Source organism: Zootermopsis nevadensis, unplaced genomic scaffold, assembly GCF_977971745.1.
Source record: "Zootermopsis nevadensis isolate Lab colony 2312 unplaced genomic scaffold, Znev_1.0 Znev_ptg000040l, whole genome shotgun sequence".
Classification (NCBI taxonomy): domain Eukaryota; kingdom Metazoa; phylum Arthropoda; class Insecta; order Blattodea; family Termopsidae; genus Zootermopsis; species Zootermopsis nevadensis.
In genome coordinates this window covers 645,078-668,720 of record NW_028259172.1, presented here as the reverse complement: position 1 = coordinate 668,720, position 23,643 = coordinate 645,078, and the positions used below count along the sequence as shown (strand labels likewise).

At 38.8% G+C, this 23,643-nt stretch overlaps 2 protein-coding genes across 7 annotated transcripts in view; one reads left to right on the top strand and one right to left on the bottom strand.

Annotated features, from left to right (window-relative positions):
- The window catches only part of LOC147871749 (uncharacterized), a 260,188-nt gene that overhangs the window by 61,414 nt on the left and 175,131 nt on the right, over positions 1 to 23,643 (bottom strand). The window contains exon 1 of one of the 6 annotated variants that reach the window (XR_015538350.1): positions 14,512 to 22,527. The exons of the other annotated variants lie outside the window; for them this stretch is intronic. The gene's annotated coding sequence lies outside the window, so the exon portion shown is untranslated. Of the gene's footprint in view, positions 1 to 14,511; positions 22,528 to 23,643 lie in introns of those variants that run through there. 6 annotated transcript variants of the gene reach the window in all.
- LOC110834927 (dystrophin, isoforms A/C/F/G/H-like) overlaps positions 1 to 23,643 on the top strand; it is a 330,291-nt gene that overhangs the window by 259,745 nt on the left and 46,903 nt on the right. The gene's annotated exons all lie outside the window — the stretch shown is intronic.

Below are 23,643 nucleotides of genomic sequence, written 5' to 3'. Positions count from 1 at the left end.
TCGAACCCGAGACCCCCAGGATTACAAGGCCACACAATTTTACATGTCCACAATACCCTATATCCTGGACACCCCTATATCCTGGAACTTGGTCACCCCTTCTGTTGTAAGCTGGACAGGTTCGTGCATGCACTTAGCTTCAATGCTTTTATGGGAAATGTTTACAGTTAGTATTTTGTTGTTTTGAATTTCTGACTGAATGTCTTCTAACTGAGGATTGGCTTATGTTTGAAGGTGTGAGACTTTGAACCCTTCACTGGACTACAGTACGTATTGCTAGTACAGTACAATCGCACTATAACGCGGGTCGCGGGGGACAGGGGTATACCCGCGCTATAGAGAAACCGCGTTATTAAGGGAGTGCATCAGAAAAATCGGTTCAAGTACTGGACGTACTGTATTGATAGACTATCGCCATTTAAGAGTATACATACTTATTTTACTATGTTACGATTGATTTTTACGGAAAAAGTAATAAATAATTAATTTGGCTTGCATTTTAATATAATTTTGAGTTCTGTGTGAAGGATAATTGATGCACATTTTTCCTTTTTGCTGTACTATGGGGGGACATGAGGTACCCGCGTTATATCCGGAACCGCGTTATAGAGGGGTTGTACTGTACTGTGCTTGCAACTGAGTTAGTGTTAACAGAAATTACAGTAGTTAGATTATGTAAGTGAATAGATTACATTGTCGGTAAACGTAAAAGTATCAATGCCCTTCCCTTTGAGCTTATTTAATTTAGTGAAAACAAAATTTGTAAAAATCTAATTTACTCTTTTGATTTTTCTTATCAATAATTTCCTTTTTGGGAAGGGCTCCATAATACTCAACAATTTCCACATTGTCATTACACCACAATTTGAAAGGATGATTCTTCCTTTTGTGCGAACCTAACCTAACCTAACCGACTTCAAAAAACCCACCACTGGACAGTATCTGGGTATTTCAAACAATCAACGCAATCACACCAAGTTTATTTGAGATTACATTTTAGTATTATCCTTCTACCTTCGCCTAAATCTCCAAAGTGGTGCAAAGGCTGTTAAATCAACAAAGAACGCATATCCTGTCAAGGTTAGCTTCTTGTGACCAAATAAATTATCCAACCGCGTGTGCTGAATCATATCTGAAATACATGCGTAGCAGAACAAGGCAAGTCAGAAAAAGTTGACTTACCACATTTTAAACTAAATGTGATTCTTGTGCAAAAACACGTAGCGAAAATTTCTGTTTCTACAATAGCATATTAGTACAAGCCAGTAAGCTGACAACCAATTATTCGTCACGACTAACAGAAAACGTTTATTATTATGGACATCAGACGTCATTAAATTTGATGAAACAAAGTACATTACGATCATCTGAGTTTGACACTTTTCTTGCCAAAAAAGACTTATATGACACCAAGTGTTATGGAAGACATCAGTAGCAGAGTTGAGGTTTGTCGTTCATAAAAACAAGCACGTTATTTCATGTAGTATCTAGATGAAATTCGAAGATTAGCTTGCGCAAAGGACTTGTTTTTGGTCGTACGAGATGGACTCGTCCGAATCACGCGCTAGAGGGGTGTCAGCAACAGTTGGTTTTGTAGTTCTGGCTGTGTTCAGATCGGTGAGTCACCGCAGCTGAGGCCGTGCGACCCTCCCCCCCTTCCCCTCCACTAATAAACTCGCCTGTCTCGGCTTTCATATCGCGCGACCCATTCTGACAACAATAAGCACACTCTGATCTTGCATAAAAACAGTAACCACTTCGCAATGTTTAGATACAGAATATCTGGCTCTACAAAAGAATAAAATGAAATAATGACTCTGACGTACCTATTAAATATTTTTTTTGTATTTATTTCTATTTAAAACACAACTTTATTTCCGAAAATCAGACTATACGGATATAGAATTGCGTGTAGGGAAATTAAGTGGGTTCTTTCTGAAACAGTCAGTAAAGTTTCTATTTTCTCTCGTTCAAAGACGCTTTAAACAACGGTGGGCCATGATCACGCCACAGAAAACGAATCAGACCGAAACTCAGGTACAGTGGACTAATCCAATACGTTCCAGCCAGACATCTCAAATTTAGGCTTCTACAAGAACTTTAAAACATTTGTAATTAACCGTAATATGTGTATAATCTAGATTAAATTGACACGAACATTGAAAAAGACAAATGTGAATTACCCTTCCCTTAATTACCAACCGAGTACGCATTTTATGTGCATCCCTGCAATTCATGCATTCTTGATTTTACAGAAAAATAAATTAACTAATTTTTATTTTTATTCACGAAAAATCAGCTCTCTACACGCTCAATGTTTAGTGCGCTATCTAAATGAAATAATTATGTGTCAGTTGTAACAGCAGGCAATACTAAGAACTGGCGGCTTAAACTTAAAATCAAACGAATGTAACTCACATTGAACGTACGAAGAAAGTTTTTAATAATTCTCAAAACTAAAAAGAAATCTTAAAAGAGGTACATATTACAGTGACCCAATTTCTCTGCAATGAACATTTCGTATTAACAACTTTTAATAATTGCGTTTGGCTTATTGTTTATTTAACGACATCATCATTAACTTACACGATGACTGAGGAATGCGTTAGAAAATACATGAAATGCGGAGTCACGGTTTAAATTAAAGTACTGTTCCGGTATTTCTCTGGAGCGCCTGAGAAAACCTAAGACAAACATTAGTCCGAATAACCGGTCTCTGGACCAAGATTTGAACTTTAAGTCTTTCGAATAAAAAAAAATATTTAAGGTTTAAGTTACTCCGTTAGTTTATGAAATACAACAGAAAGGCGTATGGGAGGAGCGGAGGTAATACTCCACATGTTCCTGTTCTTGAAATTAGATGGATGTGGTCACCTTTCAGCTCGAGGCTTCGTCTTTATGTCCAATGGACGGTGCCAGAGAGACAGCCACTCTTAGAAATCGGCTCCGACCGTCTAACCCACTCAGTAGTACTAAACTACCACAGCTCCGAGCACATAAGATGCGTTATAAAATCTTGTGGCTGTTTTTAATACTTGTAAGAGCATCTTCTCTGCGTAAAAATTATCTAAAACAAACCTAGCACGACATACGTAAGAGAAAGTGCTTCATTAAACATTCATCTGTATCCACCACGTCACAACTGGCCTCAAGAATACAAATTGAAGAGAAGTTTCACTATAGGCGTTCCCACTCCATCAATTCGAAACCAAAAACTTTTAATGATACTAATTTGAGTTCCAAATTTGGACTAATGAATCTTTTTAATTACTTATTCGCCGACATGTAAAATTTTGGTAGAACTGAGTGGCAGGTGGGGAGGGAGGGGTAGTTATTACTTTATATAGGGATTGTGGCTGAAATCAAAGTGCTCTCTGCAAAACTTAAGTGCCAGAAAGGAACTCATTACATGTGACAACCCTTAAAAGCCTTGAGAGTCTGACGTCGACAGACTGGGGGATTCCCTGCACAGTGGCTTTCAAGTTTATATTAGCGGGCCAGTTTTCTGACTGGAGAGAGAGATCACGACAGCTGTATCAGACAAAACATCGTCCAAGGTACGGGAGGGATTTTTCTACCAAACGCACAAACTCTTGATGTAACAAGAACGTATAGATTTATAGACTCATCGAGTATCGGAGTTATTTTCTGTAAGCAAATATAAACAGTTAACTTTACTGACGACTCAAATATAAAAGATGACATTAAATAAAGTTTGTGGCTGACCATAATTTACTTTTAAATATCAGTGATTTAAGGGGCCGTAATTTTCATTTTCGGAATTATCATTACGTCGTTAGTATCATCTTTAATTTTTCAGTTTTACATTGGCTTTAACCAGGCCTACAATAATTCTGCATTTAAACAAGATTAGTGAAAATGTAAGACTATAAATTGGCATTAGTCATGGTATTAGTATTAAGTTGATGCTTGTATCGAGTATAGAATGTGAGACATTTTATCCAAATTTACGCATTAAGACGTGTGGGATTACGTTACAATTAGCTTACTTTTCACTTATTTCATTATACACAAGTTTTAATTCTTTGTGTCAAGTTCACATATGCATTAATGATTTTACGTTTAGGCCCTCTGGGTGTGTCTGCATAATCGAAAGCCAGGTCAGTAAGGTGTAGATATAAATTGATTTGTTTTGTTGTGTTCTGTAATTACTGTTCTATTCCAGTAAGCCTCATAATTGTTTTCCATAACATCACTATTACTATTTAAATATAATACATGCAACCAAATAATAATCAAATTAACAAGAAATTACATGAAGATAATGAAAGTTGGTACACAAAGGCAAGGAAAGAATTACTTCACTCTCAATAAACATAAAATGTGGAAAAGAAAATTTGGTGTTTTAAATACGTCAGATTTAATTCAATGAAAATATAGAAAATTGCAGACTTTGGATTTTCACAACACCATTTTACACACTAGTATAACCCACATTGGTTCATTATTATTATCGTTATTGGCAAATTACCGGTCAAGAATGATGGAAAATATAATGCAGTTAAACCAATAGTTGTAAATATTAACTCAGCGGGCTAAAAATTATTTAAAAGCAAATTGTCAGCAACCACCAGTAATAATAATAATAATAATGAAATAATAATGGATTTGGCCAACATCCCGGGCGAACACGACGTCAGGGAACTTCAGAAAACTGCAATTTTGGGAACTTCATACATAATTCGAAAGACGCCGTCGTAAAATAAAATAATATAATACATGTAATACATATTAAAAACAAAATGTATCCCGGAAATAGCTGCTGCCCTATGTTCCTTAGGGACAAGGTCTGTCTCGGGTACATGGAAGTACATACCCCATAGTGTGGTGGAGAGATGGGATAATAATGGTTATGTATGTGATGTGTGCAATGTAGTCAGGTACTTCATGCGTTCTACAATAAAAACTACGTACTTTTCTCCCATACAAACAATAATTTGAGGCCATACTTTTATTCTAATTCGATAGGGTACGCGTTACTTCAATATTATCGCCTTATATTTAGGAGAGGATTTCTTTAAGTAAGACGACAAGGAAAAACGTTCGACCCTAAAGCAAAGATTCCAGTACCTGGTGGATCATTTTGGAAGGAAAGTCAAGATTAGGCATTCTCTGTGAAGAAAAAAAAATTGCCGTTCTTAAACTGTAACCAAACTTACAAAAACTGGGTTCTAGAAGGACCATTTTATCCACTATCATACCCATCCCCTTGCAAGATTCGAGTTCAGATTTGGAGGGGTGGGGTGGGGGGTCTGAAGAGGAACATACACTGATTAACTAGATTTCGTTTAATTTAATCCCGGATTAAGAGTAAACGAGTGGCGTACCGCCTCACCCCTCCTCAACCCAACCCCGACTCATGGACTATTACCCGTTTAAAACTAATTCAAGTCGTATAATCAGGGATTTAATAGTGCTTATTTGTAACAAATATATCGTAACCAACAGACGAAGACTGGATTATCAGATGCATACATGATATGACGATCGTCAATTAAATTTGGAAGTAGAAAGTTTAAAGCCTTAGGATCTTGTTCATGTTTGTTGTTTGGTATGTGATTTAGAAAATAGATTCGCTTTTCACTGTAACAAACAAATTAAATCAAATATTGTGATACACTGGTTATTGCTACCCTGTAAAGAGTTAAGCGATAATTCAGACACGAAAACAGACCAAAAGAACGCATCAAAAATAAATCAGTCCTTGCCCGTCTCAGAATAATCCTTTTGATTTGCATTTTTGTCGTGGGTGTAGCAAACAGTGTTCCCTTTGAGTCGGCATAATTCGCTGGGTCATGTACCAGTTTATGGGAGCACGTGAGCCCAGTGGCTTCAGCGTTTTAAGTACGAAGGTATGCAAATCACTTGTGTCGTGTATATAAATGTAGTGAGGGATAACGAAGCGGTGGATGGAAGGGGCAAAACTTGGAAGACATGACGTAAAACGGAGGATGCCATTAAAGGTGTTCTTACAAAAGCAGGTCTGAGATATGTGGATTAGACTCAGCTGACTCAGGAACACGATAATGAAACTTCCACGATATGAGGACAATTTCCTAACTAAACGATTATCAGCTCTCAACCAGGAATCTGATACGCAGAATTAGCGAGTTAAGTATTTCAAAGCTTAGTAGTAACTATATTTACCACCTGCTTTAACATTCAGTAACTCTCCATTTTGACAGAATATATTTATGCGTTTCGTAAGATACTCAGAACAAGTAACTACAATTTTCCCACAGTTTTAGAGAACTGATTTTTAACAGGGAATTATGTGTGTTCTTTAAGGTCGAAACTGAATTTGTACTTACGATTTTTAGGATTAAATATAAGTTACTTATTATGTTATTATTTATATAATGATGCTGTCAGTAGCTCAGATCATATAGTGTCGAAAGATTTCATGATTAATGAATAATAAATATGAAAGGACATGGAAGGAAGTGCCATAATTTAAGATTTTAGTCTGGTACTATCTAAAAGGATTTTTGAAAAACTTCAGTAATCCGATCTCTGTTTTTAAATCTGAACATAGCGCGTCCCGAGCATGACGTAGGAATGACAATCATTCAGTTGCTACCTTCGATATTGAGATATTTCGCCAAGAAAGATATAAAAGAGGGGTAGAGTAACCTATACGGACTTTGTACAAGATGGAACCGAGCCCCCCCCCCCCCCGAAAAAAACAGGGGTTAAGTGAGAAGTTCCCCTGTCTGTACAACCAGAGTACCTTCACAAATGCAGATACCGAAGAGTTCAAAACATTACGATAAAAATTCACTGCCTCGAATCCCGGCCGTCTGATCCGTATTTAGTTACACACAATACCGACTGAGGTTTTCCGGCTTATGAGAAACTGTAATAATATCAAAATATTAAAGGTTAATCCATTTCCTTTCTCGGATGTAACATACATCACTACTGTTCCACCACATAAATTATTACATTATAAATTATATTAAAATTATTTATTATTTGGCATATAACAAAAATAGAATCAACGTAAAGAAGGAAACCTACATTACCTACGGACTACAGAGGAAGTTTGGGATTCGATTAAAAATAAGCAATATTTACGTAGTTTCAAAAGTAACAAAAACCTACAGATGTCCGTAGTAACCAATGGCCCCTTTCACTGGTTTAAGGAGAATTGCCAATAAATTGGAATATGTAGTGAAAGATAAAGTTGTCTTTGCATAAGCATCACAACTCAGACGCGTACAGATGGTCTGTAGGTAAATTTCCATCCATTTAAAAGAGATTAAGTTACAAGTCAAACAGCGATGCGATTACAATAATGTTAAAAGTTGTTGCACTTTTATAATTAAGAAATTCTCTGTGCGACCCCTAGCAATTAGACCCCATCACCATGTAAGTCACTTACAAACTCATTACTGATTCCCCCCCCCCAAGGGTTTCTCCATCCACCCTGCACAGGTAGCGTACGAAATAAATTCCCTCAGGACTAGTAAAGTTGCTGGAAACATGTGTTACTTAAATCCCCAGCACAGAACAATTTATTGTAAATAAATTCCATAATATAAATTTAAATTCTCTCGATGGACAATTAAGTAACTGAATGAATTTACAGACGAATTGTTGGGTTACATTTGATGAAACGAATTCATTAACTCGAAAAATCAAAATCAAAACGTAATCGTTACTGGCTTAATGTAGATTCGATTATTAAGAGTTGGCATTTCTTCCAAATCATATGCAACTCAGAAATGATGGAATCACGAAGTGTTCTTTTTCAGTACAGCATTTCAGTCAGTGTAATAACTAAACTGAACGACCCGAAATCAATTCCCGGAAAGGCAGCTTATTTATCTTTCAAAAAACACAACACATCGACTCCGAGACCCTACAAAAGATATTTTAGTTTTGATTTAATTTACTTTATAAATGTAATGTTTGCTGAGACACTTCTCGTTTATTTTATAATAAATTACTAAGAGTACGTCTTAAATCTTAATGCAGTTTTCTCTAATTAGGTAGTGGCGTATCTTTTACTAAAAATGAAAAGCCTATAAACTGACATAACTATGTAGGATTTGAGTTTCTCACGGGGGTGAATACGAAGACGGATCTATTATGGGTCGTAAGGCCGCGGAGTCTGTTAGTTAACCAAACTTTTAAAGATCCTTGCTGCCTCCATCATCTTCCATATCTGCCATAATTATATTCTCTTAGATTAAAGTAACCGTGCCACGGCGGTCTAGCGGTTAGAACGCTGGCCTTATAATCCTGGGGTCTCGGGTTCGATTCCCGGAGGTGCCCGAATTTATAACTTGTGTTGGGCAAGGCCGTGGTCTAGGCAACACGGAGTTTTCCTCCGCGGGCTTCCCCGGTTTCTCTGTGGCATCCCAACAATTACTCCATTCACACACAGAAGAAGGCAATGGCAAACCACTTCTGGATCATCTGCCAAGAACGTATATGAACAGGTCCCAGTCCGAGAAAAGGATGGAAGGATCCTGTTCATATGGACCTGTCGTCAGACAGAACACTAAATAAATAAATAAATAAAATAAATAAAGATTAAATTAGTGACAATTTCTCCATCTGATGTAGACCTAACAGTTACTTCACCGACACGGTTTTTGTAGAATTAGGAAGTTATATTTCCTCTGTACCGGATTTAACGAGTACACTGTCAAGTAGCACTACGTAAAAGTAAAATTGTTATGAAAAGGAATGAGTATAATTGAGTCACCAATTTTGAAACTTGGAAATAAAATTTGTGCTGTTATGTTCCAGTATCATACAACGCAAAACAAAAGCATTGTTTGAGACAGTGGTATCTAACGTGTGTAGCCATCCAATGTTTGAGGGATAATTTGAGTTGTATGTAAACTAGAACAGACTTTTCTGAACAAGAAAACGGGGATGGGAGGTGGGGTTATTGATTTTCCACATAAACAAACATGCCCAAAATTCCTTCCCCGGATCTCAGTGACGATAGACGAAGACGAGAATGTTCACGTATTCCCTCCGATGAGAACGCCCTAGTATTGAGTCGCCTAATTGCAATCATTCTCCTATAGCAGATAGATCAGTATCGCATAAACCACAAACCGCAGACAGAAGCCTCAGTAACCGTCATTACCCTGCAGTTCGTGGATCGCCATCGACGCAATTACAACTTAAAAATGAAAGTTCAGCAAAACCAAACGCGTAGCGTCTCCCAGATACAACCATACAATACTGGTTATAAAAAGGAATAAAAATTATACTTTTCGTTACACAGAATATTTACGTAAAACCATTGGATATTTTTGGTAGAAGTGTTTTAATATACTTGATTTTAAAATATATAATTCACAAATAAATAACTTAATACACAACTTCATACCACGAGTCAGATATATCAAACTCAGTGTCTACTAAAAGTCACTTAAAAAGATTTTTCGGGGGCATCAAACGGGTAGGAAAATTATAACCGCCTGCTTTTATTACTTTTAAGCTTAAGTTTAAGATAGTTTTTAAAATAAAAAGTTTTTGGATGCTTTTCATCGTCTAATAAGATAATAAAATTGAACGAGTTAGGGATTACCTCTATCGATTGGGCCCAATAGAGTAGGTTACCTGAAGACGGAGATAGACTCCCATCTCCGAAACGTCTTTCAGTTTTATTATACGATGGAAAACATCCAAAAAACTTTTTATTCAAATAACGCACTATCGTCACAATCTTTTAGATTTGAGTTAAGATAGTTTTTGTAAGACTTGAGGTTCTCACAGCGGTGAGTATGAACATTTCCGTCTTCTGGGTTGTTGCGCTGTGTAGGCTGGTTGATGTTAGCCAACGTTTCAGAGGTCATACTGCCTCCGTCATCAGGGCGATATTCATCACCCTGATGACGGAGGCAGTATGACCTCTAAAACGTTAGTAAACATCGACCAGACTACACAGCGCAACAACCCAGAAGACAGAAATCTTCATCGCCCTGATGAAGGAGGCAGTATGACCTCTGAAACGTTGGTTAACATCGACCAGACCACACAGCACAACAACCCAGAAGACATAAATCTTCATACTCATCACCCTGATGATGGAGGCAGTATGACCTCTAAAACGTTAGTAAACATCGACCAGACTACACAGCGCAACAACCCAGAAGACAGAAATCTTCATCGCCCTGATGAAGGAGGCAGTATGACCTCTGAAACGTTGGTTAACATCGACCAGACCACACAGCACAACAACCCAGAAGACATAAATCTTCATACTCATCACCCTGATGATGGAGGCAGTATGACCTCTGAAACGTTGGTTAACATCGACCAGACTACACAGCGCAACAACCCAGAAGACAGAAATCTTCATACTCTGATGACGGAGGCAGTATGACCTCTGAAACGTTGGTAAACATCGACCAGACTACACAGCGCAACAACCCAGAAGACAGAAATCTTCATACTCTGATGATGGAGGCAGTATGACCTCTGAAACGTTGGTAAACATCGACCAGACTACACAGCACAAGAACCCAGAAGACAGAAATCTTCATACTCTGATGATGGAGGCAGTATGACCTCTGAAACGTTGGTAAACATCGAACAGACTACACAGCGCAAGAACCCAGAAGACAGAAATCTTCATACTCTGATGATGGAGGCAGTATGACCTCTGAAACGTTGGTAAACATCGACCAGACTACACGGCGCAACAACCCAGAAGACAGAAATCTTCATACTCATCGCCCTGATGGTGGAGGCAGTATGTCCTCTGAAACGTTGGTTAACATCGACCAGACTACACAGCGCAACAACCCAGAAGACGGAAATCTTCATACTCATCGCTCTGATGATGGAGGCAGTATGACCTCTGAAACGTTGGTAAACATCGACCAGACTACACAGCGCAACAACCCAGAAGACAGAAATCTTCATACTCATCGCCCTGATGATGGAGGCAGTATGACCTCTGAAACGTTGGTTAACATCGACCAGACTACACAGCGCAACAACCCAGAAGACGGAAATCTTCATACTCTGATGAAGGAGGCAGTATGACCTCTGAAACGTTGGTTAACATCGACCAGACTACACAGCGCAACAACCCAGAAGACAGAAATCTTCATACTCTGATGATGGAGGCAGTATGACCTCTGAAACGTTGGTTAACATCGACCAGACTACACAGCGCAACAACCCAGAAGACAGAAATCTTCATACTCATCGCCCTGATGATGGAGGCAGTATGACCTCTGAAACGTTGGTTAACATCGACCAGACTACACAGCGCAACAACCCAGAAGACGGAAATCTTCATACTCTGATGAAGGAGGCAGTATGACCTCTGAAACGTTGGTTAACATCGACCAGACTACACAGCGCAACAACCCAGAAGACGGAAATCTTCATACTCTGATGAAGGAGGCAGTATGACCTCTGAAACGTTGGTTAACATCGACCAGACTACACAGCGCAACAACCCAGAAGACAGAAATCTTCATACTCATCGCCCTGATGATGGAGGCAGTATGACCTCTGAAACGTTGGTTAACATCGACCAGACTACACAGCGCAACAACCCAGAAGACGGAAATCTTCATACTCTGATGAAGGAGGCAGTATGACCTCTGAAACGTTGGTAAACATCGACCAGACTACACAGCGCAACAACCCAGAAGACAGAAATCTTCATACTCATCGCCCTGATGATGGAGGCAGTATGACCTCTGAAACGTTGGTTAACATCGACCAGACTACACAGCGCAACAACCCGGAAGACGGAAATCTTCATACTCTGATGACGGAGGCAGTATGACCTCTGAAACGTTGGTTAACATCGACCAGACTACACAGCGTAAAAACCCAGAAGACAGAAATCTTCATACTCATCGCCCTGATGATGGAGGCAGTATGACCTCTGAAACGTTGGTTAACATCGACCAGACTACACAGCGCAACAACCCAGAAGACGGAAATCTTCATACTCTGATGAAGGAGGCAGTATGACCTCTGAAACGTTGGTAAACATCGACCAGACTACACAGCGCAACAACCCAGAAGACAGAAATCTTCATACTCATCGCCCTGATGATGGAGGCAGTATGACCTCTGAAACGTTGGTTAACATCGACCAGACTACACAGCGCAACAACCCAGAAGACGGAAATCTTCATACTCTGATGAAGGAGGCAGTATGACCTCTGAAACGTTGGTAAACATCGACCAGACTACACAGCGCAACAACCCAGAAGACAGAAATCTTCATACTCTGATGAAGGAGGCAGTATGACCTCTGAAACGTTGGTTAACATCGACCAGACTACACAGCGTAAAAACCCAGAAGACAGAAATCTTCATACTCATCGCCCTGATGATGGAGGCAGTATGACCTCTGAAACGTTGGTTAACATCGACCAGACTACACAGCGCAACAACCCGGAAGACGGAAATCTTCATACTCTGATGAAGGAGGCAGTATGACCTCTGAAACGTTGGTAAACATCGACCAGACTACACAGCGCAACAACCCGGAAGACGGAAATCTTCATACTCTGATGAAGGAGGCAGTATGACCTCTGAAACGTTGGTTAACATCGACCAGACTACACAGCGTAAAAACCCAGAAGACAGAAATCTTCATACTCATCGCCCTGATGATGGAGGCAGTATGACCTCTGAAACGTTGGTTAACATCGACCAGACTACACAGCGCAACAACCCAGAAGACGGAAATCTTCATACTCTGATGAAGGAGGCAGTATGACCTCTGAAACGTTGGTAAACATCGACCAGACTACACAGCGCAACAACCCAGAAGACAGAAATCTTCATACTCATCGCCCTGATGATGGAGGCAGTATGACCTCTGAAACGTTGGTTAACATCGACCAGACTACACAGCGCAACAACCCAGAAGACGGAAATCTTCATACTCTGATGAAGGAGGCAGTATGACCTCTGAAACGTTGGTAAACATCGACCAGACTACACAGCGCAACAACCCAGAAGACAGAAATCTTCGAAATCCTACATATAGTATCGGTCCCTCGGAGTCGTAAGTACAGGACAATTCAAGCACTGTGATACCATTCCAAAAGACTACTAGTAAAACAGAAGATCTGAAGGCTACAGAAATGGAACACCCAAAATATAGGACACTTATTCACACTTTGAAGACGGAAACTTTGTTTGTGATGTTTAATGAAATACTGGCTGTTTGCTCCGAGAATCATATCAGACAAGGATGAAAAATGTAGAGTTACCGGTTGTCACAACAAATGGTACATATACTAATCTCATGGCTTCAAATAGTAGGGCTTCAAGCGAGCAGTATAATTTTAAAGCGACAAAAGCCACCAAGTACACTTTCCACATATTTTACATTTATTACTTAAATATAAAGGATCATACTAAAACCATTAATAATCTTTAATTAATCCCAATCTTTTTCCACAATCAGACGATATGAACCAATTTAAACAAATCTATTATAATTTTGTCATAAATATACTCTAAGCTTCGTAATTAGACCTAACACAATTTTCCCTTTCCACTAACTTCTGTTCGTCTCCAATTTCAGTTCTCTAAAAAAATGGAAAAACGAGGAAAATTGTTTTAAAAAGCATCGTAACGAAATTAAGGGCCCACACCACGTAGATTCATTAAAACCTGCATAAAGTATTGTTCTACGCAACTAACACCTTGACGTGCGCATAAACAAATAACAATTTCTTCAAAACACGCGCTACAGTGGATGTTTCTGTTTTATGCAAATTTTGTAATAGGAGAATCACCACAGAGCATAGCAGATCCTGCGTATGACATAGCACGGATCTACGCAGCTGGTAACAACTGAGTTACGAACTGCGTGATGCAAAACCTTCCTTCAGATGTCGAGAGTTACTCTGACGGTCGATACATGTCCGGTCTTCACAGAACCAGAAGGTTCATAACCGCTTTTACAAAATATCGTTACATGACTCAGTCCTAAATAAGTTCAGTCTTTCCTAGGTCTTACACTTAACCTTACGACCACTGCAATGTATCTATCACCCGAACTAATCACTGGATTGATTTAACGTGCGTGTGTAAGAGACATCTGACATCCGCGGAGTTTAATATACATTTCTCCGTTAAACGAATCCGGTAAAAGCGTACCCTTTTTTCACAAATGACGTCCCTTATAGTATAACATGTTAACTCAATCACAAAAATATTTACGATGTGTAAAGGAACTCTCATTATCCATTACCAATACAGCTCACTGTCAGATACTCCTTATGTCTCCCAGTGGACCTTTATTCTTCTTAATGGGGGCCCAAATGCATCATCTGACGTAATATTAGACAAAAAGAAAACATTCTGGCTTAGTTTTCTACAACACATACACACACACAAATCCGCCCGCATAGTTGAAATTACATTCATTTGCCCTAATACTTCGACTGAAAAATACGATAATTTTTAATAATGAAACCATTGAATACATTTTCCTTTAAAAGTTGACTCTGCGTATTTATTATAGGTTACCTTGGACTTGTAGAGACTGCCACTAAATTTTGTTTGCGGATGCTGGAATAATTAACTAATCACTTTGTAGGAATTCCTGTTACATTGAGACAAACATGACATAATAGACGTACTAAGAAGAAACTTATGAACTCTTCATTCCTTCAAAATGAATGTCTATTTGCCGATCACAGTGGCCGCGTGGTCTGGGACATGTCTTGAGTAGGCCAAGGTCCTTCACGGACTGCACAGCCACGCAGAGAGAGAGAGAGATAGAGAGAGAGAGAGATAGAATCATTCAATTTGGTAGGGACAACAATATTCATCAATTAAAAGGACATGATTTGTACATAATTTCCTCAAAGGTAGATACGGAACACGCTGACCTATTATTTAGTCTCAAATTCTGCACCATCTTGTAATTTTTAATATGTTAAGCTTCGTGATGGCAATGATCTATCTCGATACAAAATTTCTCATGCCTAATTGCAATGGTTCATAAATTATCATCAGCATATCAAAATTTACACAAGAAATTCCACAGAAGCCATATTATTGATTTACGTTCATGTTCCCAAACATTATTTTATCAAAGGCTTTTAACATTTATAACCCCTCCCCCCAATTCGTCTTCATTGCGTGTACGTAATTTATCACAACGCCAATTATAACTTTTTCCCTGTTTCTCGATTCAAGCAGGTATCGACAGATTGCACCATTACTAAATTATCTTACACGCTGTCTGCATTCCTGCTTCAAAGACGTAGCCCCTTGTCAGCTGTGTATAACAGCAGACTGCTTAGGAGACAGATAGATGGACTACTTTCTCCTGTCCCAACTACTCGCAGCTAGCAACCCTCTATAAGAATGATGTAACATGTTAAGATTGCACTGATTAACCCCATGGTCAATATGGGACACATCAGCTATTGGCATATGCTGATGATGTTAATTTATTGGGGGACGATATTAATACAATAAAGAGGAACGCAGAAGTTTTACTAGAGGCTGGTAGACAAGTGGGGCTGGAAGTAAATTCAGAAAAAAATAAGTTCATGTTAGTATCTCGTCATCAGAAGACAGGCGGGCAAAATTATCTTAGGGTGGCTAATAAATCCTTTGAAAGGGTTACAAAGTTCAAATATTTGGGAACAACAATAACAAATCAAAATGATACTTGTGAGGAAGTTAGGAGGAGACTAAATTCCGGAAATGCTTGCTACTTCTCAGTCCAAAATATTTTGTCTTCCCGTCTGATTTCTAAGAACCTGAAAATTAAAGTATACAAAACAATAATCTTGCCTGTTGTTTTGTATGGGTGCGAAACATGGTCTCTCACTCAGAGGGAGGAACACAGATTGCAGGTGTTTGAGAATCGGGTGTTGAGGAGGATATTTGGGCCTAAGAGGGAAGACGATGGGGCGTGGAGAAAACTGCACAATGACGAGCTTAAAAATCTGTACTGTTCCCCCAGTATTGTGAGGGTGATTAAGTCGAGAAGAGTGAGATGGGCGGGACATGTAGCGCGCATGGATGGGACAAGGTGTGCACCGGGTATTGGTTGGGAAGCCTGAAGGGAAGAGACCGCTGGGGAGACCTAGACGTAGAAGGGAGGATAATCTCAGGCGGGATCTATGGGAGATAGGAGTTGAAGGAGACTGGATTTTGTTGGTCCGGTGGAGGGCTTTGGTTAATTCGGTGATGAACCTTCGGGTTCGGTAAGCCATCTAGTTAGTTAGTTAGTTTAACCCCATGGTCAATAAAAGTTACAGAATAGTCCATTTAAAACGCAACTCAAACAATAACAGTATTTATAAGCTTTGGTAGCATAAATATAACAAGACAAGCGAGTTCTTTGTTAGTTTTAATCTATTGCGAAAACCTTACGTCCATCAGCTTCTCTAAGTCATACAGAGACTCCCTATGACCTGATGTTTTGTTACAATTCTGTGTGTTGTTGTCTTATTCGGTACTTCTACATTGTTAGAATAAGCATCGCTGAATGCTTCACAAACAGCAACGGATTTCGTTTTGCGAAGTTACGTGTCGAAATAAACACGTGTTCTGCTCGTCACTAGACTACATTCGCCTGACAACTCGGGTGACCTTGGCACGAGGGCTAGGTTTGGAAGGTATATCAAACGCGAGAGGACAAGCCAGCCTTTGCTTCAATTCTTGCAGCGTTGCATATTATACACCGAACAAACATGTAAGAACTGAATAAAGTACGCATATAAATACACGGTTATAAACTTTGGCTGGACGAGTGTTTATTGTCAAATTTACAATGCTTCGCGTTTTGCCGTCCTATCAGGAAAAACTGTTCTCCAAACTGAATCACAAAGCACGGATCCTTCACTGTCAAACAAACAATGTGCTCATCTGTCAAGTGTCCCCCACCCCAATTTTACAGACTCGCCGCGGGCGTCGGTGCCAAATGCTTAAACTTTCCCGAACTATTTCCGAATATCTCAAGATTATGTTTGTCAGTTCGATTCACGTATCAGGAAAGTAAACATACAAATAACTTAATACAAAGTTATTTTTTGGTAAGTTTGGCACACTTCATTTTTCTGGTTTTAATGTATAAAATATACGTACGAGTAAAAAAAACACGTAATCTGTTTTGAAGAATAGTTTTAAACCAATACAATTTTAGAATAAATTTATGATATTTTCATATTCTTTTCGTTATTGTTAATGAGATTAAATTTTGTGCTAATATCAAATTGTAAGATTATTTCTGGGTCCCCAATGGTCCGCCATTGCATTAAAGTGACCCGGCTAATAATTTGTAGTTCTTTTCAAACTGTGTTCTAATTCAAACTAATTCACCTCCTCTTCGTTTTGTTATTGTTTCATATTTCTTCGTCTCTCCACCTTGTATTCTTCTTCTTATATATTGATATCCATAAATTAGGCTCAAGACTGTTCCAACGTTAGGTCACCTCCTTCATCCATTATTTTCTGCATATGATCTGTTAACTGATTTCTGTACCAAATTACTTGCATATACCAAAACAGTTTTATTCTTCTCTAAAGCTATAATTTCTTTTGTAATCGATTCTCATATGTCGATTACCACCACATTTCTTAGATTTCATTGTATACGTCCTTCCGTACAGTAAAATTTATATTGTAATAACTTTATAACATTTTGAGAACACGTCTATTTAAAAACACCGTTAATTTAAATGCGATTTTAATGCCTTAAATCTATGGTTTGAGCATGTACCTTACTAGGCCTACAACCCAAACATTTGTTGACTTGTTTCATATAACCGAAAACTGAGGTTTCTGTCTGCTCACTCACATTACGTATCTGCAGTTATTCATGTGTAACGACAATAGATGAAAGGTAAAATAGTCATTTACGTGAGAGACCAAAGGGCAGAGGATAACATTAATGTGAATCATAGCAATATAAACTCGTTCAGAACAAGGTTCGATCCTTGGTGACCATTTGCTTGATAAAATGGCTGTAAATATGGGAGTATTCAAGAACAAGACCTCTCTCACGATTCACCTGTGACCCGCAGTTCTCAGTTTGAACACTTCGGAGATTTTTCTCTCTCTCTCTCTCTCTCTTTTCGTCTCTTTCGACAACTCCTTCTACCCCCTCCCCCCTTTTCGCTGTAGTTTTTAAATTCCGTCAAGCTTTTCTGTGGGATTGACTGGCCCTAGTACGTATTTGTTTCTTTGTGGAATTATATTTTGTTTTCGCAGCGGGATTTCCGCCATATTCCATTCTCGTTGGCGAAACAAATCTTCTATTCAATCGATGTAGGGGCTTTATGCTATATGCTGATCGTTTTCATCCTGGTCGATATATCGAATGTGTGGAGCTATCGATATGCTGCTGGTCGATGTATGCGTTCAAGACGTGGTGCTTAGAAACAGACGTGTCATTATTTTATTACGAATCAGTACATACATAATGAAGTCGAAGCTACTTTGTGTTCAGTTTTCTGCTACAGGGATCTCGCGCGAGTAGTTCTGGTTGTGAAAAAGACGCCGGGTGCAAAGATCATATAACGCAGAACGAGAGAGGTCAGAGAGTATATGAAAGGCGAATAAAATAAGTAATCGTGGCTAAATTACATTTTCAAATCCACCAATCGATAAATACCTTTTTATTCAACAATCTCCTGTTGGTACGAAGTACCTGACGTTCAAATCTGCCAATAAAATATTTCTACCTCTGGAACGCATCAACAGTCATTTCACATTTCATTTTAATATTATCCCGCACCAAATTTTCGGTCTCTTTACGATGGGATTTTCTGAAGTATAATTTTACATACACAAATACACATGTAAGCATTCTCCTCGCGAGAGTGTTAATGAAGAAAATAGTGATTAAGAACAAGGGGTACGTATTTTTGAGATTCCTGTGGCAATAAAGGGCGCAAGATACAAGGAAAAGAGGAAGATATATAAATACAAAGAAACTGAGAAAACAAAGGTAACAAGCAGAACTAGCGATAGGTACCACAAGAATCATCCTGATATTTGTTTTGGTTTGCATTATTTACCATGAATCTCTATTAAACCTGATGCTCCTCTCAGACATGAAAACTTATCATCTCTGACCTTACCTTCAGTTTGCTGATTTACCACCACCTCAACACCATCATCCCTCCTGACCACTTAGAAACTAAAATTTTCCCTCACAAACAAGTTCCTCGTTCAACCTTACGTCATGTCCATATTTAGTGCCCTTAAAGTTTCTCATCATTTATTTATACTAAATTCTGCCCCAATTCCGTTCTTCTCCTTCTTCTTCTTCTTCTTCCTCCTCCTCTGTTTTGCATCCCACTCAGCTTCTTGCAAGACAAAGTAACCTAAGGGTTTAGACAATCTACAGACCACCGATCGATATATAATATTGGCTCACTGCGTACTGAACTCTGTACAGGCAAGATCCTCCTTAAAGAAGTATAATTAATCTAAGTATAGATTACAGCTTGGTCACTTTGTCTTAATTTCCGACGTAGCAACACACGTAGACCTACAATTGTGAATAAGTCACGAGTTATGTTATTCATGGACATTTAGGATGAAATCACAACCATCTTACCTCGTACGATGTGACTTAAACCTAATATGCTTCGAGCAAGAAATCAAAGCTTCGCGGAAGTTGATAATGCACAGCTTCTAATGAAGAACGAATATCTGAACGACAATATACATTCAACAACTCAGAAAATGTACGCACATCGTAAAAATCGTGGGGAGTCCTCCAGTATTTCATATTTGAATGTCGAGAACGATAACAGTGAGGTCAAGATCTGTCTCAGATCAATGACCCATTTGAGTGGGCGGGGTGTCTGGCACTAGTCGGGACGGATGACATTGTCATCTCGGAGAATTCTCCACGTGACTGCGCTTCTGGTTTTGGATTCCCCGAAGACCCGTGGTAACTTAAGTAGCTTGGGGATTCCCCTCCCAGTCAGTTCTCCGCGCACAAACACACGCAAATGTAATTGTCCGATCTAAACCAAGATTCCCAATAACAAATTTTAAAAATTTCTTCAGTTATTAAGTACGGATCGACAGACTGAGAGGCAGATATTTTGAATTCAATACACGCATTTTTAATATCATTCTTTGTTCAACAGCCCAGCATTTCAGCGGGAAGTTTGGCTGGAGTTAAGGCTGTGAAAAAATGGTCCCAGGAGTGTGTATCTAGATCAGTATTCCTGCTTAATTTTATCGCCCGCAACACAACCTAATTTGTAAGACACATGACGTCACACCACATCGCCTCACGAAAGGGGGGATACAGAACTCTTCATGACCACAAATATGTATTACATATAAATCTCTGCCATATAACAATAAACATATAAAAACAAAACATAATACATGTTGAATAAAACTACTGTTAATAAACCAGTCTGTGAGTGTGTATTACGAATTCTAATTACAAAGATATGGTATATTTTTTAACCATAACGTGTGAATATACGATTTGTTATAAAATGTCTCTGTACGCCGATTGTGAACGCTGGTCTAGATGTCAATGTGACGAAACTGAACTGGACACTTTTATTATTAGAACAATATATTATTTCTCGTATCGATTGGTGTGAAATGTATCGATTCACCAGCAAATTTCTTATACCATAGCGGAAACGCTTATACATTTTATACATTGTATACGAATGGTTTTCCAGGGGTAAACGATGTTTTTTGAAAGAGTCCCACTCCCAGTAGAATTTTTGTGGAGAGCGGACAGTACTTACCGCGACAACCTGGGTCCAAACCCAGCTTGGAATCGGGCGATTCATACAGGTTAGAGGGAACACAGAACGAGCAATGTACCTCCCTTTTCTCACCCTCCCTAATCACGTTAACCTACATAACTAAGCCGCTGACCAACTATGTTCTTATAATTTTGAAATCTCCGGGCACTTCCTCAAAACATGGCTACAATTCAAAAAAGTTCTATCCTTCATGTTTTGTCTGAGACACGCGATTTTAGAAGATACGGTTCTTATCCGAATTCCTCTTAAGCACCCCGTGTTTAATAATATTTTAAATTTTATCACTTCCGTATTTTAATGGAGAAGTCAGATACTTGCTTTCTATTTACTCTGCGATTTAGAATTTCTAAGACGTATATTTTACGCATTCTGTAAATAATTTAATATGTTCGACATGTTCCTTCCTTGTTTAACAGGCATGTGAATCAAAAAGTGTTACAAACTTTTAGAGAAGCATAAGGAGAAAATGTTCGTATTAATGACTAACAACTTACATAATTTATTTCTAGTAATGAAAACAAAACACAATGATTTAAAAGGCAACACAGCAAATCAGGCATTGTGTACGTACATGTGCATGTACGAATGCCTAGTTTGTTTGTGTAAGTAACCTAGTATTACGAGAATAAAGGTGTTTTAAAAAAATGCATGTAAATATTTTGTAGAGACGTTCACCCAGAAACATATGATAAGATAAAATCATTGTAGGTTTTCGGTCTGTAGGTTGTAAGAATCGGGTAAAATAGAACTTATTCTCAATTGAATCCAAACTCAAAATAACCTATAAGGACCCCATTATGTCATCAGCACCAAAGCTAAAATCCTCCCTTTCAAACAGAAGAAGATCTATGGAAGATTGTCACATATCTCATACAAACTTCCGCCTGACGTACAAATTCTACAAAAGCGATGATCTTTCTCTGCTTCGAAGACTGCGTGCAACCTCGAAACAATTTCTGGTAATTTGTTGACAAGCTCTACAATACGTTATCATAAATATAACATTAATGACAGCTTAAAGTTGAGAAATTAAGGAAACATTACAAAATGCGTAAGACTTTCATCTTAGGGAGTAGACAGTAATTCCGTGAACCATAGGCCTGACAGAGAGAATATGACAGTTGCCAAGCTGATCACCGAAAACATGTTTCATTACCGTGTCCACAGAGTTCGCCACTGAACCTTGCATGCTCGTAAGCCACATGAATCCAATCTGCATGCTCGTAACCCACCTCATGATCAGCTATAACTCTGATGTCCACCTACGCCTTGTAGATTTATGTGTGGTCTATTTCTTCAGTTTTGCTTACTATGTTTATTCAGCGACGATATTGAATCTAAAAATGCAATGTACACTTAACAAGACACGGTATAGAGCGATGGTGGCATAACTTTAGGTATTATACCATCATTTTTCTAGAGTAAAACCACGAAACCATCAGTCAAAATTGCCCATCTCCGTGTCATAATATGAATCCGAGACCTCCGAAATACGAACCAGGGTGAGAGCTTCCGCTATCTTTCATTTAGGTTTCTGCCTGCTCCACAGGTATTTATTTTGTGTTTAAGTTAAAATAATTCTTACCCTCCCTAAACCTATAACTGATTTATCTGAAACCTGTGTTTGTAGCTTGGCGGATCGAGATGAATTAGGATTAAGGCACACAGCCTCCGTTTACAGTGAGTTCTGTTAAGTGCAGTATTTATTTATAACTTCACGAAGTAAACTCTCCTTCGGTTAAATCCTGTTAACCTCCAAATCCAGATAAGACAAAAACTTACCCTTCAATTCTCCGCATTAATTCCAGTCTCCCCCATGTTCATTAACACGTTAGTATGAAAGGATCTGGAGGCTGTAATAACAAATACCGATGTATGAGAGGCCGCATGTGATTATGCAACAAGACACACATTAAAACTTCCACTTCTTCATTAACTAGGACAAATGAAATTAAATACAATGTGATAATGTAGCATCAATTACATGTGACTTTGATTATTTTTACTGTACAAAAACTAATTGGATAGGTTTTGCGCTCACAGAGACCTAAAAGTTCTCAGTAATGACACTAGATGGCGAAATATTCTATTCTAAAGTGCTGCTCTCATTAGGTAGTATTTGTAATATGAATTACTAAAATGTTGAAAAAACAGGGATGGAAATGAAGTATGAAAGTATACCAGTCCAGAACCCCTGTAACTGTTTGACTTGAAATTTGAACTGGCCAGAAGATCAGGGGTGAAGGGCCCCCCTCCCCCGCCAGCAAGGGATCTGGTATGCAGGTCAAAACACATTGCATTACTCGAGTGGACATAGTCGACAGCGGGCTTTCAGACACTAAACCAAACTTTTGTACCAGTTAGGGAAATAGTGTATAAGATTTTCTTTAATTTCAAAAGTAAAATTATTCGGTGTCTTAAATTTGTTGTTCCTGTATTTATTGATATACATCAAAATTACCACGTCAACCCTGAGGTGATCCTTGTTCCCCACTGACTCTAGTTCGGGATATAACTATCTCTTTCTGCAAGAACAGAGAAGGTAAAAGTAGTGAGGAAGGATAGTTATAGAAAAGTGGCGCCCAACGACGTGGGGCTACGAGGATCGGCCACAACGCACTGTATCGGCGTCGAGATTAAACAGAAGAACACAGGCACAACACTGCAAGTATCACGAGAGCATCAAACGAGGACCCGCCTTTCCAGAAATCTGCCGACTTCGAAGTGAGCAACGAGATTCAGGGATTCCAGCACCCGCGAGGAGACGTCGCCCGGGGAATCAGCCGCGGACCCTGGCAAGTCAATTTAAGGAGGTGTGACAAAATGTAAGTTCGGGCAGCCCGAAGTCAAATTCCTAGGTCACATAATAAATGAACACGGCGTC